This window comes from Neofelis nebulosa, chromosome 15 (genome assembly GCF_028018385.1).
Source record: "Neofelis nebulosa isolate mNeoNeb1 chromosome 15, mNeoNeb1.pri, whole genome shotgun sequence".
Lineage (NCBI taxonomy): Eukaryota > Metazoa > Chordata > Mammalia > Carnivora > Felidae > Neofelis > Neofelis nebulosa.
Genome location: NC_080796.1, coordinates 62,896,140 through 62,915,213, shown reverse-complemented (window position 1 = coordinate 62,915,213; position 19,074 = coordinate 62,896,140). Strand labels below are relative to the sequence as shown.

The window sequence follows — 19,074 nt, the reverse complement described above, 5'->3', positions numbered from 1 at the left end:
GGTAGGCAAACTATTGAACAAAAACGTTTTGTTCCTTTCATGTAACTGCATTACTTTGAAATGTAATTAAGTTTCAGGATGGTTGTTTGCTTCTTTTATGGTGGATCTTTTGCCCTATTGAACTTGGGGAAAAATTCTCCCTCGAAGATTTTTATTCAGGCATTCTTTTACTCTTTGTGTAGCTCTTAATTTTTTGTTGTTACTCATTTGCTCTCGGACAGTCTATTTGCCCATTATATTTGATGTACCCTGTTTTTGGTTAACTTCAGTGTCTAAACTAAGAAAATCTAGTAAATGAAATAAAAACGAAAAATAATCTCCCTTTTTGTAGGGTTTCAACATCTTCTGAAATCTAAAGATATAAATGGCAAGGTTGGAATTTAGTTTGCTCTCCTCCTGTGAGCTTAGAAGTTCTTTAGGGCACACTTGCTGGCTTTAAAAAAATGGTTGCAAGATTAGTCATTGAGAGTAATATATTAGATACTTTCAAACGATTACAGTTAAACTCACATTAGTCATGCAGACAATGCACAGTTACACATCTTGTTTTCCTCAATCTTGAGCATCAAGTTTTTTTTATCTGTTGAATTATTTAAAGGGACAGAGAAATACATGAACGTAAATAATACATACACATTAAACGAAATGGCCCAGTGGTAGATAATTTGTTAAATTTTGTGAATTAACCAAGTAAGGTCCTTTATATCCATTTATGGAAGAAAAAGTAGAAAAAACTTAAGTATCTTATAAATATCTTCTAAAACAGTAAAACTAAACTCTTTAGAAAGGAATAGTTATATGAGTTTATAAACTTTAATATAGCCATCTCCTCAGTTCTTGGGAGCTTCAACTTGCATTTGTCATTCTAGATACAGTCCTTTTAGGTACAGGTGAGAGGAGTCCCCCTACTTCATCCCACGAGTCCTACTAGATATGCACGGCATAGATGGGGTCTTTTTAGAATAGATGGGTCACTTGAGGCATTGTGAGCTGGGCTGAGGCAGCACTGGGAAGGTGGACACATGAATCACTCAAATATAGACTAAATGCGGGGCGCCTGGGTGGCTCAGTCGGTTAAGCGTCCAACTTCGGCTCAGGTCACGATCTCGCGGTCTGTGAGTTTGAGCCCTGCGTCGGGCTCTGGGCTGATGGCTCAGAGCCTGGAGCCTGTTTCCGATTCTGTGTCTCCCTCTCTCTCTGCCCCTCCCCCATTCATGCTCTGTCTCTCTGTGTCTCAAAAATAAATAAACATTAAAAAAAAATATATAGACTAAATGCAGTTTTGGTTTTGGAGCATGGGTATTTGTCACTTCGGCTTTACTATTAACAGTCAAAGTAATTCCCACCAAAACAGTGTGCAGGCCCAGGGTGAGGACTGTGGAAGTCCCTCCTTTGAACATAGGCTGGGTGGTCAGTATAAACGCCTGGACACCGGAACATGTTATTTGCATTGCCATATGACTCTTATTTAGTAAAGGGATTTTCTCCCTTTTGAATACCTCCCTGACCAGTTCTCATATTCCCAAGCTACTCTCTGGAAATATTTCTTAATCAACTTTCTCCCAGTCCTTATAGTAGTCTTGGGGTCCCTCCATTGATCTTCATATTGCCTGTGTACTCTAGAATCCATTCTTTGTTCTCCTTCAGTAGACCTTGATAGCTCTTCAAATTCAGAACAATAACTATTAGCAACTCCTAACCAGATCCTGTTTCCCTGAGGGCACTGAAGGTTAAATCTTCAAACTCTCCCATTTGCTGAGGGGACTGTTGGATTCCATACATCTATTACATAGACAGGGAAGTAAAGCAAAAAGAGTAATTTCCCTATCAATACAGTCTGAACATCTATATCCTGATACATTCAGTTAAGAGAAGATGAACTATATATGTAATCGTAACAGTATACAATGAAAAGAATATTGAAATGGTACTAAGGAGTTCTTCTTCCAGCTTTAGGAATAACAAGGTGACATTAAACAGGCCATTTAATCTCTTTAATGTGTTTCTCTAACTGTGAAATCAGGGAGTAGGGCTTGATAAGCTTACCAGTTCTATGATTCTAGGATCACGAAAGTTTAAATATGGAACACTTGCTATTTTTATACATGTACCTCTTCTATTTAATTCTGCTCATAAAATTATGGCTCAAAACTCTTAATTGTACTGCACATACTCCTATTTAGTAGTATCAGAAAGATCAGCAATTATCATTTTCCTCCTTCCTTGTATGACAGACTGACTTAGCAACCTTACTCTCCCTTCCTACTTTTTCTTGTTGTTTAGTAAAGGCCAGTAAAGGCAAAAAAAGAGTTAAAAAGAATCTTTTAAAAAGATAATCAGATAATACAAAATCAGCCTTTCCATGTAAAAAGTAAATGCAATTTATTCCAAAGTGGACTATGTTAAGGATACACACACACACACACACACACACACACACACACACACACATATATATATTCTGTGTTGAAAACCTGAAAAGCCACACACAATTCTAAACTGATTGTAGACAAAGTTATGAGTGTTCTGTGGTGGAAGGTGCAGTAGATTTGAGGTAAGAAACCTAAGTTTGAATACTTATCCTGCTAACCCTGTGGTCTAGTAAGTTTCAATTTGTTAAGGGCAAGAACTGTTTTATTGATCTTTGTATTCTCCTGAAATACCCACAAAAGAATTGTAAATATTACTTGTTGGAATTAAATTATGCTTTTAATTGAGTTATATTTAGAGGAAAAAAGAGTGAATAAAGGGTGAAATTCTATACTCCTTACAACACCTGCCATAGTGTCATTGGCCATATTGGCAGTCTCCAGGAAGAGCTAGGGGTGGATGGGCCAAGACTTGGAGGAAACAAAGCCAGGGCCAGGATCACAATATTAGGACTGGTTTCCACCTTCCCTTAGGAAGCAGAATTCTTTGAAAAAAATAAAACCCATTATCAAGAAATCTTGTGGTGGGAATCAGACAAAACTGACATGACACTGAGTGAAAAGAAGAGCTAGGTCATAAAGGACAAGGCAAACAAAGAGCCATAATGCAGGGAAGCCAGTTGCTTAAAATGTGGCATGTGTGATTGGAGCACTACAGTCAGCCAGCCCACGAAGAAAGGATGTTGTTCTATGGTAAGTCTATTAATTCAGTGATGGTGAGGATGGTAAGGGTATGTTCATGGTGTCCTTTAAGATTCAGCTAAAGTTAAGGACCATCTCAAAAGAAAGGGACACCAATGCACGTGCACACACACACACACACACACGCACACACACACACCATTTTGAATGCACTTTAGAGGTATTGTGAACTCACTAAAGGATTCCCTACAAATGTATAGATCTCAGGTGTGACCCTCCTTCTTGCTTGTATGTTTTTGAAAGCAACATCACGTATGATTAATGGCCACAGGTTCATTCAAATTCCCAACAAAAAAGGCTTTACAATTTTTTTTAGTGTTTATTCATTTTTTGAGAGAGAGGGACAGAGCATAAGTGGCAGAGGGGCAGAGAGAGAGGGAGACACAGAATCTGAAGCAGGCTCCAGGCTCTGAGCTTTCAGCACAGAGCCCGACGCAGGCTCAAATTCATGAACCATGAGATTATGACCTGGCCGAAGTCGGGCGGTTAATCACCTGAGCCAATCAGGCACTCCTAAACAAGGCTTTTAGATGCCCCTTTTCTTTATACCCTCAATGAAACCAAAACAATTATGTTTACCTGGTGTTAGCTACCTTGTCATCCAGTTTAGTGGGTAGGAGAAAAATAATAATTAACTTGTATAGTATATGGTAATTGTCTCCAAAATATTTCCAATATATGCCCTATCAGTAAAAAGTTTTTTTATCATATTTTATATGTGCATATTTATTTATTTATAAATTATATGAATGAACTATACAGACACAAACCATAAACAAAAGTAGAAATTTAAAAGTGTGGGATAAAAACAAGATATCAACAAGCTTTAATATTTTCTTTCTACATTCCAAAGAATTGTCTTGCCTTACATACTCTTGAAGTAAAGTTATCCTATTTAGAAAACACTGTCCTTTAGGATAATTCTTGCAAATCCAAGCCTGGAAACAAGCAAATGGGGTCATTTTTATAGGAATGCCTCATTTTATATATGCATCTATATATGCATATATATAGATGCATAGATGTATATCTATATATGTATATATATCATAGTATGATATGCATCTCAAAGTCTAAATTTCCAAGATAAATTAAATATGGTATAATTTATATTTCAGTGAGTGTCTATTTCTTTGATCTTCTTGAAGCCAAACTGGATTTTTTTTATCATTATATTCCCAGTGCCTAGACTGTATGAAAGGATTCTTCCCAGAATTGTTTTTTAAAGATATTTTTGATATGAAAACCAGTTTTCAAAAAACTTTTCAGTTCCCTGTTTATTTCCAGAGACAACCAGCCTCCTGTTCTGTTTCTTCATCATGTTGAACTCCAAGAATTCTCCAGATGTGCTGTGCTGCCTCTTGCCCCTGTGCCTTTGCCCATTTGGCCAGGAGTAACTTTCCCCTCTCCCATCCTTTACTTGCCTACTTACCTGCCAAAACTTAAGTCTATCTTCTCCTCCTTTGATTTGTCTTCATTGAGCCCAAATGCCCTTTACACCTGCTCCTCCAGTAAGCACAGCCACCACAAAAGTAGCATTTGCACAACTGACCATTTACTTTTCTGTCTTTCCCACTTCCCACTCTAAACTATGGTCCTAAAAACAGTATTAACAAAAATAAAGAGCCTCCACTTAATGTGGCCCCTGGGCTAAGTTCTTTGCAATTATTTTCTCACTTGAAGGCAAGGCTGAAAGGGTGTGCGTGTGTGTGTGTGCATGCATGTGTGTGCACGTGCATATGCATGTATGGGTGTGTTTGTAAAAGAATTTTCACTTGATTCTTTTCCCATATTCTCCACTAGTTTATATTTACGTGGTCATTATAGAATGCATAATAGACAGAGGATGTTCAAAAATCTCATTAACTACAGCTGTGTCAATAGGAAAAGTACATGATGACTGAGCAATCTACTCAATACTTTACATTTTTAAAAAACATTAAACATCAGCTTTTGGAACTTTAATTAACAGTCTCAACTTCTTGCATCAATTTGCGCCCATGGCGGTCTTTGAAAAACTGTTTATCACGGTAGTTTATTTCTCTCTTCTAGCAATTTGTATATTCTTCTTACTAGCATTGAAGTCTAAATGGAAAAACATTAATAATATTTTGTTTATGAAGACAAGTGGGTTGACTCTAATAAAAATATTGACTCATGACTTGCTTCTCAGTGAGAAATGCCACCCATGAAGCCTGCTGACACTTCTAATAATGATATAATTTTAAGAAAGTCAGAAATAGTACATACCTTCACTTGCAGAAGTGTGAATTATTTATTTTTCTTCACACAAAAGATATGTAAAACGCATCAATATTCAATGTTAGCTGAAAACAATTTAAGAGCCAATTTTTACCTAGACTATGTAAAACGTTAAAAGGGCTTGCCATACTTAACATAGACTATAAGAATGTATATCCCTTTCTATAAAGCATGGATATAAGACTTAAAATCTAAAATAAAGAAAGTAAAGCATTAAAATATAAATAGTAATCAGCTTTCATCTACTTACTTCTTCTTTTTTGTAACAAAAGAATAGATCCACATGTGCTGTACAGATTTAAATCTGTCCCTTCTCCACAAAAAAGTATCCTAATGTAGGTGTTTTACATCATGCAAGTAGAGCTGATAGACAAAAAAGTGTGTTTCATAGTTATTAAAATCACTGCATATACTAACAGTTTCCCCTCTCTTGCCAGTTTCCTCAGAGAGGAGTTCTGTTCAGTCACATGGGTAAAATCTGGAAGCCACTCGGGGAAGTAATTACCATCAATTTGTTGCTTATTCAGAGAAGACATGCTAAAATGGAAGTAGAGAAGGCAAATCCCATTCTCCTTTGATACACACACACACACACACACACACACACACACACACACACACACAGACATAGACTCCAATGTCATTATTGTCTTAAGACATTCAGTAGACCACAGCAAAGACTGAAGTATCAACAAATACGTTCTTTGTCTTAAAGCAAGCTTCCGGAAAACATAAAAATGCACAGCAAGTGAAATCTCTTAACTATTTCAGTTCACACAGGACACAATTTTGATTTTGACCCATGGTGCTGGCTATAAACACAAGGTGCTTACATTTTTTCCAAGTTGTGCTTTGTAAAGCACCAAGTTTCTCTTATAACATCATTAAGGAGACTTGTTCATTTCTGAGTAAGGAAAGAAGGAGAAGGAAAATACAGAGTGTGATATTAAAAGTTCATTGAGGCGCCTGGGTAACTCAGTCAGTTGAGCATCCAACTCTTGATTTTGGCTCAGTGATCCCAGGTTCCTGGGATCGAGCCCCGAATCAGGCTCTGAGCTGAGCCTACTTAAGATTCTCTCTCTCTCTCTCTCTCTCTCTCTCTCTCTCTCTTTCTCTCTTTCTCTCTGTTCCTCTGCTCCTCTCCCCTGCTTGTGCACATGTGCTCTCTCTCTCTCTCTAAAAAAAAAAAAAAAATTCAGCCATATTCTTTGTACCCAAAAGCAATCTTTTTTTTTAAGTTTACTTATTTATTTTGAGGGAGAGAGAGAGATACAGAGACAGGGGGAGGGAGGGAGGAAGAGAGAGAGAGAGAGAGAGAGAGAGAGAGAGGAACCCCAAGCAGCTCTGCACAGAGACCAATGTGGGACTCGAACTCAAAAACTCTGAGATCATGACCTGAGCTGAAATTAAGATTTGGGCACTTAACTGACTGAACCACCAAGGTGCCCCAACAGCAACCATTTCTTAACTGTTCCACAGATCTCTGAGATCTTTCCAATAAGGTCAATCCAAGATGCTTCTTTAGGGATTTCATTAAAAGATTTGTATGGGCTCCAAAAGGAAAACAAGGACACACAAATAGTGTAAAGAACCATTTTTTTTTTCCTTTTAAATTATATCACAAGGTAGAAAAGAAAGACCATTCTTTACGTTCAAAGATTATGCTAATCATGGGAATTATTTTGGGCTCTGAAGCCTAAAATGAAGTCCTTTGAAGAGAGAACTTTAATTTGTGGGTATGGCTATTGTTCTCAGAGGTTGTCATTGTTTATAATTATTGTCTTTTTTGACCTGTGGCTGACTAAATCCTTTCCTCAAACGATGTCACCACATTCCACATTACTACATTCCAAGTTTTTCTGCTGAAGTTTCTTGCCCACCTCCCACGTTGTTTGAAGAAGGGCCTCCTTGCAGCTCTATGAGCACTTCTGTCAGGCCCTGCTGTTTGCAGTTGATTTACTTTAAGCTCATGTAAGCCTTTTGGGTGTTTTGTGCCTAGCCCAGTGAAGTTTTACTGCAGTGACCATCATTTGAATTCAAGTGGATGAAAAAAAATCTCATTGTCAGTGATACAAAATTAGTGATTACTCACATATCCAGATGTCTCATGTTAATGTAAAATTGTCCAAACTTTACCACTTTCCAAATCTGAACAGTCCAAATCTTAAACAAAACAAAACAAACAAACAAAACTAATAATCTCTCTTCCACAGTGAAATCAGAATCAATGCTACCTTCCTAGATGTGACCTGGAGATGCGGTGAACTGCCTTCCCATATTTAGTTATCCTGAAAGTTCAATCAGATACCAAAACCTTAGTACCTATTACCTTAGGATTGGTAGTAGAAACTTTTCATTAAACTGAGCCAAATTAGATAAAATGCTAATAGAACTGATAGATTGACAGTTTTGTATTCTTAAAGAACTTATATTTTCCTTTCTGTAGCTCAGAGTATATAGCAGCAGGATGATGAGGAAAAAAGATATATTTTATAGCCATTTGCTATACAGTAGTTAGAACCCACTGTAGTTAACCAAAATCCTTCTTATTCTTACCATTTTGGTGTATGTAATTGTAAACTGACTAGTAATTCAGTAGTAATAATGACAGGGGAATAGATTCATTCTTGAAAACCATCTGCCATTTGCAGAATTTGCATTTGTTTGTGAGGAAAAGACTCCAGTGATGCATTATATTATATTGTGGAACAAAAAATGGTAATATGACTTAGCTCATGTAATTGTAGTCTTAAATTTACCCTACAAATATACTGAAATACTTTTGGGGATTTGAAGAAGGTCACTTTTCTGTGGCTTCTTCACATAATTGCACATTTTAAAAGCTGTAATCAGAATTCCCTCGTTTCACCCTATTATTTATTAATCAACTGAAATGGGACTTCTCCCAAACATTAAGCATGCCTTTTTGTTTTCTCAATTTTCTTTACTTATGACTACAATAAGTATTATTTGGTGCTATGAGTATTTGATTATGTATAATGTACTGTGCTAAATACTGTTGGTAAATTAAAGATACATAAGACATTGGTCCTACCCTTAAGGAGCTTACATTTAGTAGAGAGACAAAAGGTGTATACTTATAAGGTAAATACTATAAAAAGGTTATAGGTAAAATTTTAGCAAGGTCAGAGGAGAGAGAATGTTTCTAGGTATGGAAAATCAGGAAGGCATAGCAGAACAGACAACCACTGTTCCTTAAATATTACAAGCAGAAATTCCCAGCCACTGGACTCTTAACAACACCTAGAAGCCTGAAGATCAGGCCTTGAGCTGCTCTCTCCTCCCATTTTCACTGAAGTTCAATATGTTTCTCTACAGGGAAAGAATGTTCCTGACAAGGTACCCTCTTGTCTCTCTTTTTTTACTTACCTTGTTCTCTCTCTACCAAGTTGACTTTTAGCCCCTGAATAAAGGGATTTCTTCTCATGATAAATTTAGGATATTCACTGTAATGGAAGAGTTTTCATGATTTAATAGACCTATGTGACTTGGAAATGGTAAATTTGCAATAGATGTTTAGTGATTGAGTGTTGAATGAATAGCGAGTGAGTGATGAGTGAGTGAGAGTAAATGGTCATCAGCTAGGAAACAAACCAGCCCAAGAAAAACAACTGGATTCTGATTATATTATTTAATGTAAATTACCCAAGAGCACTTAACATTACTCTTTAAACTTTATTATAGTTATTTAATAATGGGGCACCTGGGTGGCTCAGTTGGTTAAGCATCCAACTTCAGCTCAGGTCATGATCTCACGGTTCATGGGTTCAAGCCCCGCATTGGACTCTGTGCTGACAGCTCAGAGCCTGGGGTCTGCTTCGGATTCTGTGTTTCCCTCTCTCTCTGCCTCTCTCCTGTTCATGCTTTGTCTCTCTCTCAAAAAAATAAATAAACATTTAAAAATAAATAAATAAGTAAATAAGTACTTATTGAATGTGATGTTCCTCAAAATGCTCAATTTGTACATTCATATTACGGTATTTATACTGTTGGGGAAAGCTCAGTCTCCTTGTAAAAGGGATAATCCTGTTTCACTACTGGATAAATAGATCATTATGCAGTGTTTCCAACAGCTTTCCTAGAAATGACCCCTTTGAGGTTCAAAAAGGAACAAAAAGTGATTAGATTTTATAAATGTTAGGCCACTTCTTATTACATATAGTATTCAATAAAAAGAAAATCCCACAAGACAATTCTGTTTGCCCCATGGGTCCAATCCCATAAAGTCTTATTCTTACAGCATCTCCATTTTGGCATTTGTTTGTCGAAAGTGGGGTGGAGGTAAAAGTAATCTTTTTGCCAGTTTATGTGATGCCATAAAGCAGCATTTTTCATTTTTCAACACTTATTAGCTCAGCTCCCCAGCTGTGTAGCACCACGCCCTGGTGTGAAACCGAGAGGGAGAACACTGACAAGTTTATATTGGCCTAAATTTATAGCTTTTCTTTAAGGTGGGGGAGGGTGTCTTTTTTTTTTTTTAAGAGGACATTATAGTTTTATGATTTTTGTTTCCACAAAACTTCTATAACGTGGAATAATGTCTTATGAAAATGACTATCAGTATATCATGTTTGGCTCCCCTAAACAGATGTTAGGTCAGAGGAGAAGTGAAGCAGAAGGTTAATTAATTAGTTAATCATCTGATTGACCCATTTAATCCAAGTGTTTTTCTATCCTGCAAAATATAGATAGCTCAGGGCCTTCCATGACAAATACGCTTGGAATGGTGAGCCAGTAGAGAAAAATACAAGCTCAAACTCTACTTCAGTAGTTGGATTTTGATGTAATTATTTGTACAATTGCCCCCCATCTTTATGTCCCTCATTTTCTCGAGAGCAATTTCAAAAGAACAAAGTAAACTGATTTCACAGAAAGGCAGAAATGGGTTAAAATAATTACTGTGGGATGATGCAGCACATTAAAATGAAGTGATTGACTACAAGCTAAAAATTTTAAGATAAACAAACTTAATCCTTGGCTTCTTCTTTCCTGCTCTCACACACACCCTAACACATGACAAACCAGGGGAAGATTCTTAAAGCATTTTTAAGATCCATCTTGAGTGAGACAGTACAAGTAAACTCAGATAAAGCTCTTGATATTTATGTTGTGCGAAAGGCTTAAAAATCAACACAGGCTTAAAAATCAGAAAGCCTGAATCAGGCTTTCAGTCTTCTAAGTAATGCTTTACGTTGGAAGCCAGAAGAGCCTTTACAAATCTTAAACAACGGTTTGAAAAAAAAAAAAATGCTTGATTCTTCCAGCCATGGTGGGAGGGGAGATCCATGTGTTAAGACTTGCACGATGCCCAGCCTGGCACTGACAGTGAATAAGAACCTTCTTGAGCTGTCAGAGAAAACTGGAAGCAGCTTTAATTGGCTTGATGGTTTTGTTTGCACACGTAAAAGGCAAACCAACAATTGTAAATCTTCAAAAATAATCTTGAAAATCCAGGGCCATCTTCAATTAGGTCAGTTCCTTTAATCCTTATAATCTTATTCCAGATGGGAAGCCAGGACCCTGGACATTGCAGAGAGCATTTTAAAAGTGACATTAATTTTATTGTCAAGTGAAAGGACTTTTCTGTAGAAATAAATGAAGCATCTTTAAGAGAGCCTACTGACGCCCAAATTCCATCTTTTAACCATGGCTGTGAGATACAACTGAACTGCCACAGCAGGCCGGTCAGGCTGGTATGTAACCACTGATGAGGAGAGACCCTTTTTGGAGCAGAGGGAATTGCATCTGGAAAGAGGAAGAATTGGTTTCACAGATAGCACCTGGTCCTTTGAACAATAGAAGAAAATGGGAACTGTCTCTCAAATAAAAACCACATGGGCAAAAGTTACACACTGGGCTTCTCAACCAGACTTTATATGTAGACCTTATTTTACCTTGGGAAGACAAAAGGCAGTCTAGTTTTTAAAACACATTTCAGATCAGAGTTAATTTTTTTTTTGTTTAATAGAGAAGTAACATGGTCATGTATGTAAGAAGGTAGCTCTGGCAACATAGAAATAATTTTAGGGCTGACATATTGAGTAGATTGAAAGAGGGAGGGACTCCTTATAAAGGGACTCGTAAGAAGTCTTTGTCAATGGACTAGGGAAATACAAGAATTACCTGAATTTAGGTTGTCAGGATGGGGATGAGGGCATATTGGAAAGGTAGAATGGGTTAAGACCTGGTTACCCACTAGACCTGGATGTGCAGTATATGAAATAGACTCAAATGACTATCTCCAAGTGTTCTATGTGGCTATTAACAAAGATAAAGAATATAGAGGAAGGAGCAAGTGTCCAATGAAAACAATGAATTCAACTTTTTGCCAGCTATTTGAGACGTCAGCAGAAATTTGGTGACTGCTAGAAATAAGTCTAAAGTTTAGATTGGGGGTGGAAGTAAATTTTTAGAATCATCAGTGTATAGAAATCAGATAAATCATAGGACTTATCCTGTGATAAATCCAGAGGAAGCAAAGAAACCATTTTGAGAGAAAAGTAATAATAGGAAGAAAGAGGACGTAGGAATAATTTTGTAAAAGACCGACATTTAGAGGCTAGGCCAAGGAAGAGCAATCAGCGAAAAGCCATCAGGAGGAATCATGAAGGTAGAAAGAAGCATGGAGGTGGTCATGAAAACAAGAATGTAGGTAAACAACTGTGAGGGGCTATCTGAGGATGAAATAAGACTATTGGATTTGGCAGGTAGCAGGGGGGTGACTAGCAATGTTTTTGGTTTTCTTTTTCTTTTAGTTTTATTGAGATACAATTGATGTACAGCAACGTGTAAGTTTAAAGCATACAGCCTAATGGCTTGACTTACATCTATTGTGAAATGATTGCCACAGTAAGTTTGGTTAATAGCCATCATCTCATATAGGTACAAAAAAAATCCCCCCTTTTTTCTTGTGATGACAACTTTTAGGATTTACTCTCTTAGGAACTTTTAAATATACCATACAGCAGTGTTATCTATAGGCATCATATCATGCATTACATCCCCACTACTAATTTATCTTATAACTGGAAGTTTGCTCCTTTCGACAGCCTTCATCCAATTCCCCCATTCCCCACCCCTGGTAATCACAAATCTAATCTGCTTTTCTATGAGTTTGTTTGTTTTTAGATTCCACTTATAAGTGAGATCATGCAGTATTTGTCTTTCTCTGGCTGACTTATTTCACTTTGCATAATGCCCTCAAGGTCCATCCATGTGGTTGCAAATAGCAGGATTCCTTTCTTTTTTCTTTCTTTCTTTTTTTTTTTTTTTGTGGCTTGATAGTATTCCATCGTGTACATATGCCTGTTTTTGAGAGCAGTTTCGGTAGAGCAGTGGAATATGAGTCAGATTGCAGTGGCTCAGCTTGGGAATGGAGAGTAAAAAAGTGAACATGGCTATTCCTTAAACAAATTTACTTGTAAAGCCAAGAAGGGCACAGGGTGGAAAGAAAAAGGACACTTAAAAATATGGGGATGCTTTGAGCACGTTATGAATTGACAGAAGAAGCCAAGGGAAATGGTGAACTAGAACAATGGACCTCCAAATGATGGAAGGGGAGGGAATGGGAGCCGTGGAGAGTAGGGGCACTCTTCCTCTAAGACCCGAAAGAAATCTAGGCAAATCTGAATGTGATGAGGGCACCTGGGTGGTTCAGTCAGTTAAGCATCTGACTCTTAGTTTCATCTCAGGTCATGATCTCATGGTTCATGGGATCGAGCCCCACGTTGGGATCTGTGCTGACAGCGAGGAGCCTGCTTGGAATTTTCTCTCTCCCTCTCTCTCTGCCTCTCCCCCATGTTCTCTCTCTCTCTCAAAATAAATACATAAACAAAAAAATGTGAATGTGGTGATAGTGACACTGAACAAGATTATACCTTCTAATGGCCATTTGCTAAGAATGAAAGGAATAGGGAAGAGGTTAAGCACTTAAGAAACTCCATAAATGCTTAAAGAAAAAGGAAGCTGAATTAGATTGGGGAAGAATTACTAAATAGCCATACATGCATGTAGAAAGTTCGAAGGAGCTAATCTGCATCATCATCAAATTTGTACCAGTAGCTACAGAAAAGAAACAGAAGAAATAAACAAGTTATTAATCAGTATTAAAGATAGCAAGGCTGAAGGTCAAGGTGAGATGGGACTATTGATTATATCGATGAGGATGTGACACCATATAGGCTGAGCAAGGAAAGAAGTCCAGAAAGGGCAGATAGATGGAGAAATAAGGAGAGGAAAAAGCCTGCAGGTCTCCAACCCAGTCTCTGAGCCAATTTAGTTGAGCATGAGGAAATGTGAGAAATGGAAGGGGAGGAAGTTACGTATACAAAAAGGTTGGGGGTTAATTATTTCAGAGGTGGAATATTATTATGTAGAGTAGTGTAAGAAGACTCCCTGAGGAAGTAGGACTGAGCAGGATCTTTAAGAGTTGGTAGTTTTAACAGTGGGTAAGAGGAGTGACATTCTGTGCCCACAGTCGAAGGGGAACCTGGGACAGGCTGAAACAGTAATCATGAGGCCTGGAGAAGGAAGAGGTACAGCTAGAAAGGAAGCAGTATGGATACTGACCTGTCTGGAACAGTAGCTCTATTGGAGTTTACAAGAAAGATGGATACATAAATTGAGCGACATTGTAGAGGGGTCTGAAAACTTATTGTGGGATTAGTGCTTTTATCTAGTGGACAGTTGGCAACCCAAACAAAATAGTAAGCAGGGGAATGCCATGAAGAAAGTCATGTTTCAGGAATATTTACCTGGAAGGAGACTATGTGAGGGATTCCAGCAGGGAGGAGTCTGTGCCCAAGGGTGTCACTCAGGTGACAGGAAATGGGAAATCTGAGAGCTGGAGTGGTGACACAAATGGACACAGTTTCAGTTTTGACGACACATTAGATGCAGGGAACACACAGAAGGAAGCATTAAAGTTTTCAGGCCAGGCCACCAGAACACAATCCTGCTACTGAGGGATGTGGAGAAACTGGAAAGGAGGGCCAGAGTGAGGATGGGAGAGAGAGAGAGGGGTATTTGTACAGAGGAGAGAGCAGATCCACCCAATGCTTCCTGTTTGTGCCGTGAAAAACCAAATTTCTGATGAAGCCGCGGGCTGTCAAAAGCTTACAGAGTTATTTTTATGTTACTTTCTTTATTAAAACTGACATGGGACAGAGTGGGTACACTGTTGAGAGACGTCAGTAGCAGGCATCAACCTGGCAAGAAGAAGCAGAAGTTGGGTGGCTCCTGTCGTCACTTAGAGCAAAGACTTCTGGTGAACAGGCTCTGTTAATGATGGCTGTGTTCCAATTAAAAAACCTTTAAGGGAGGATAATATGAAAAAGACCTTTTAATCACACCTTGAACTTTTTCATTCACAGCTGCACATGGGTAGCAGGCACCGTGCTGGGAGCACTACCTTTGATTGCAAAGCGTAAAATTTTTACAGGCTTTTTTTTCCTAATAAGTGAAAATTTGGGGTCTCGTCTATGTTTCATTTGGGTAATAATCCAGGACAAAATAGTCCAAAGTGCATAAATGGACCCAGTTAAAATATGTTTAAAAAAAATCATCTTTGATGGTTTAGGTTGTGGAAAAATGTGGATTAGTGAATATTTTAAATGAACTTTACTGTGTAATAGATTTAAAACAGGGCTAGATAGATCAGTAGGAACCAAAAGTAATGAAAATATTTCTTGAAATAGTTTTTTGATGGCAGAAATATGACAGTGTTTCATTATATTCTTGGAATTAATTTTTTTCTAAAATATTTCCTTTAGGTTTATTTTTGTAGAACATATTTTTTTAAGAGCATGCTGTTTTATAATTATGTACAAGTATGCTACACAAGGGAAAAAAGTCTCTCGACTGTAAGTAGATTTTGTTCTCATTATTGGACCATCAAAAGTGAAAATAAATGTTGCCAGTAACGGCTTGTGTTTTCTGTATGTGAAGTATGATTAGCATAATTTTTTCCGCAGGCAGAGTATGATTTATAGAATTTTAAACTTAGTTCTTTATTTAGAATCTCTGATTCTTTAGTGAACTCTAAGGTCATTGAAATGCCTTTTTCTAATTCTTTATAGAATAAGCAGTAGGAGAGGTGCCCTAATTCCCTAGGGCCACTGTAACAAATCACCACAAACTGGGTTGCTTAAAAAGACAAAATTTATTGTCTCGCAAATTTGACGGCCATAGGTCTGAAATCAAAGTGGGAGCCATCCCCCCTACCAAGGGTCTAGGGAAGAATTGTTCTGTGAATCTTCCAGCTCCTGATGGCCCTGGTGATCCTTGGTGTTTCTTGATTTGTTCTGCATCACTCCAATCTCTGCCTCTATCTTCCCATGGCATCCTTGCCTGTATCTCTGTCTCCTCTGTGCCTGGGTGTCTCTGTGCCCAAATCTTCCTCTCTTTTCTTTGGTAAGGACCTCCCTTCATTGGATTTCATGTCCACTCTAAATCCAGGATAATTTCATCTCAGAATGTTTAATTAATTACATCTGCATAGATCCTATTTCCAAATAAAGATACCAGAAGGACAATATTCAACCCGCTACAGGTGGTAACGCTAATGTCTCAGGCTTGCATTGTTTCACACCTTAAAAGTTGTTATCCAGACCAGCTACAGAGGGTGAGTGCCTGCTGGTTGGCCAAAAATGTGGGGCCTCAGCAGATGGCAAAGGAAAGGATCTGCCAGTGGAGCCATTCCTTGGGTCTTGTGTGACATGGCAGAATTATTGGATAGACCCACAGTAGTCTTCATGGCCTTGCATCAATCTTGCCGCATCTCCTCTTATATTCATGGGAAAGTAATCAGCAAGTTATATTTTGATATCAAAACCTAATAGACCACAGAAAGGGTAAAGCAAGAGCAGAACAAACCACATTAACTATTTATTTGAGGATAACATTTGTTTCTTAATGGATATCACTAATGGCCCATTACACCTGTACAAAATGTGTTTTCTCCCTGAGGTTCATACACATCTGTCAGGTGGGGAGGGCGGGGGCGGGTTCAGAGACTTGTGACAGAACATGCTGCTCATCAATGAGTTTAGCAGAGTGTTTCACGAGTATGTGTTTGGTTCCAGGCTCTGTCTAGGAGGTCTCTGAAACCAGACACAGAGTGAGGGTTTGCTGACTACTGCTACATTGCTATTAATTATATCATACATTATATGCATTACTGACCATGAAGTGGGGTCTCTGGGCCTAGAATCTCAGTTCCTCTAGTGACCTCTCTGAGCCTCAGATATCTGTATGTAGAATGGGAATAATAATAGCAACTCTTTCATAGGCTTTGGTAAAGATATGATAAAGATTAAATCAGTTTACACAAGCGTTTAGAACAGTGCCCAATGCCTAGCAAGTGTTTAATAATGTCTAGTTATTACTACTATACACAGGATACTTCAGTTGGACAAGTATGTCTATGATCCTTAACCTCAGAAAGATGATTATTGTTATTGATACTAACATACTTGCATGGTGCTTGCAATTTTCAAGAATCTTCATACAATCCTTTCAAAACCCCTTCAACTTAGTCAATATAGTTACAAGTTAGAAAAAAATGGATTTGAGAGAACTCAGGTGACTTATTTGGGTACACAGAGTTAATGGCAGAGTTGTGCACTCAAATCTAGGTTACCTTGACCTAGAGGGCACACTTTATATATTAAAGGAGAGTAGGAAAAAAGTTGGGGTTGATGTGCAGTAACTCTGTAAGCAGCCTTTAGTGATATGGAAAACTGAACTGACAAGCATCCAGTGTAATAGAAAATATACTGATTTAAAAGTCAGAAAACCTGTGTTTTAGCCTCTTCTCTGCCATTTGAGCTGGGAAATGATGTCCATGCCTTTGCAAAGTGTACTAACTGTTAACGAGATGCATCCTAACTCCTCAAAGCCATGTGATATATTTCAAGTGGTAGAGCTCTGAGTCACAACATGCAAATCCCTTCTTCATTTGCTGGGCTTGTATTTTCTGGAAAGCTACTGTCTAACTTGTGGAACAAACATGTTTGTGTAACGTGTTGGTTGCCATATGTTCAGGAGATGCTCCCATGTGCTACTGTTGATGCAACATGAGTGGGGCTTTTAAATGTTGATACTGTGAAAATGTAGTGTGATTGGATTCGGACAGGTGCCTGAACCCGACCACCCGTCACATTTATTTTGCTGCCAAACAGGTCAAACAAATTCAGTTGAAGGGCTTTGAACTTCCTTGATAATGAATAATTCACATTTCATTTTGAATGCATGCTGAGTTATATTGAAATATTCATGCTGAAAGCTACTTTTTGGTGCATATTTTTCAAAGACCTTTCCCCTTTGTCAAGTTTATGTTTAGTATTTGGTTTATAAAAACATCCTAGGGGCGCCTGGGTGGCTCAGTTTGTTGAGCACCTGACTCTTTTGATTTTGGCTCAGGTCATGATCTCACAATTGTGAGATGGAGCCCCACATTGGGCTCCACACTGGGCGTGAAGCCTGCTTGAGATTCTTTCTCTCCCTCTCCCTGTGACCCTCCCCTGCTCTCTATCTCTCCCTCAAAAAAAAAATCCTACCTTGTTGAGGGAAAAATACTTTTTCTCTCTCTTTTTAAAAACCTTACCGTGGGACTCTAATCAGTGTCCAAGGGCATCCCTCAGAAGAATGATCTATTTTATGTGCTTTCTTGTGTTTGTTCACCAGACCTAGTGAGCAGAATCTGGCTTATTCCCATTACTTCTTGCCCTATTAGATACTTTTCCACATCACTTGCAGGAAATGCTCCTACTGGAGACTAACATTATGCCCGCATATAGTAGGCATTCAAAAAATGCTTGATGACTAGAAGCGTGTGTCCATCTCGATAACACAGATAATTATGGGTCTTAGTTCTCTTCTATACCTGTTCCCCTTGTCTACTGAGATCAAAGTTCCTCATATCTCACTGAAAGGAAACAGAGCACCGTGAAGCTGCCTCAGAAGTGCATATTTGGCATTATATCCCTCTTGTTGATGACAATTGGGTATTGCAACCAGAGCAGAAAAGAAAGTGAATGGGTCTTAGCCTTTCCTTGTCAGAGAGGACTGAGGTGTGAAGAGCCTGTCAGCACCTCCTCTGGCTGTACAACTACCCTAAACCCAAGTCAGGGACTCAAGTCAGGGACTTTTCCCAGCCTCCAGGAAACTGCATGAGAAGTGACTTGGTCTGGAGTCTACATTTCCATATTCCTTTCATTTTGATAAATCTCATATGACCTGGGCCAACATCAAGGCATACAAGAAATTCTTTGCTCTCACTTTCAATGTGTCCACAGTGAAGAATATATTAATTTATGTTTTTCTTTTTTTTTATGTTTATTTATTTTTGAGAGACAAAGAGAGACAGAGCATGAGCAGGGAGGCACAGAGAGAGGGGGAGACACAGAATCTGAAGCAGGCTCCAGGCTCTGAGCTGTCAGCACAGACCCTGATGCAGGGCCTGAACCCAAAAACCGTGAGATCCTGACCTGAGCCAAAGTCAGACGCGCAACCAACTGAGCCACCTAGGCACCCTATTAATTTATGTTTTTCTAAAATTACACTTCTATTTATACCCTACATGGAATCTTTAATTCCACTTAGATATCTGGTCTTTTGTCTGAACTTCCCTATAACTCTTAAACTTTCCCCACGCTGAGAA

General features: G+C 38.3%; 1 long non-coding RNA gene across 1 annotated transcript in view; it reads left to right on the top strand.

Annotated features, from left to right (window-relative positions):
* Nucleotides 1–19,074, top strand: part of LOC131496254 (uncharacterized) — a 185,554-nt gene that overhangs the window by 2,674 nt on the left and 163,806 nt on the right. The window lies entirely within an intron of this gene.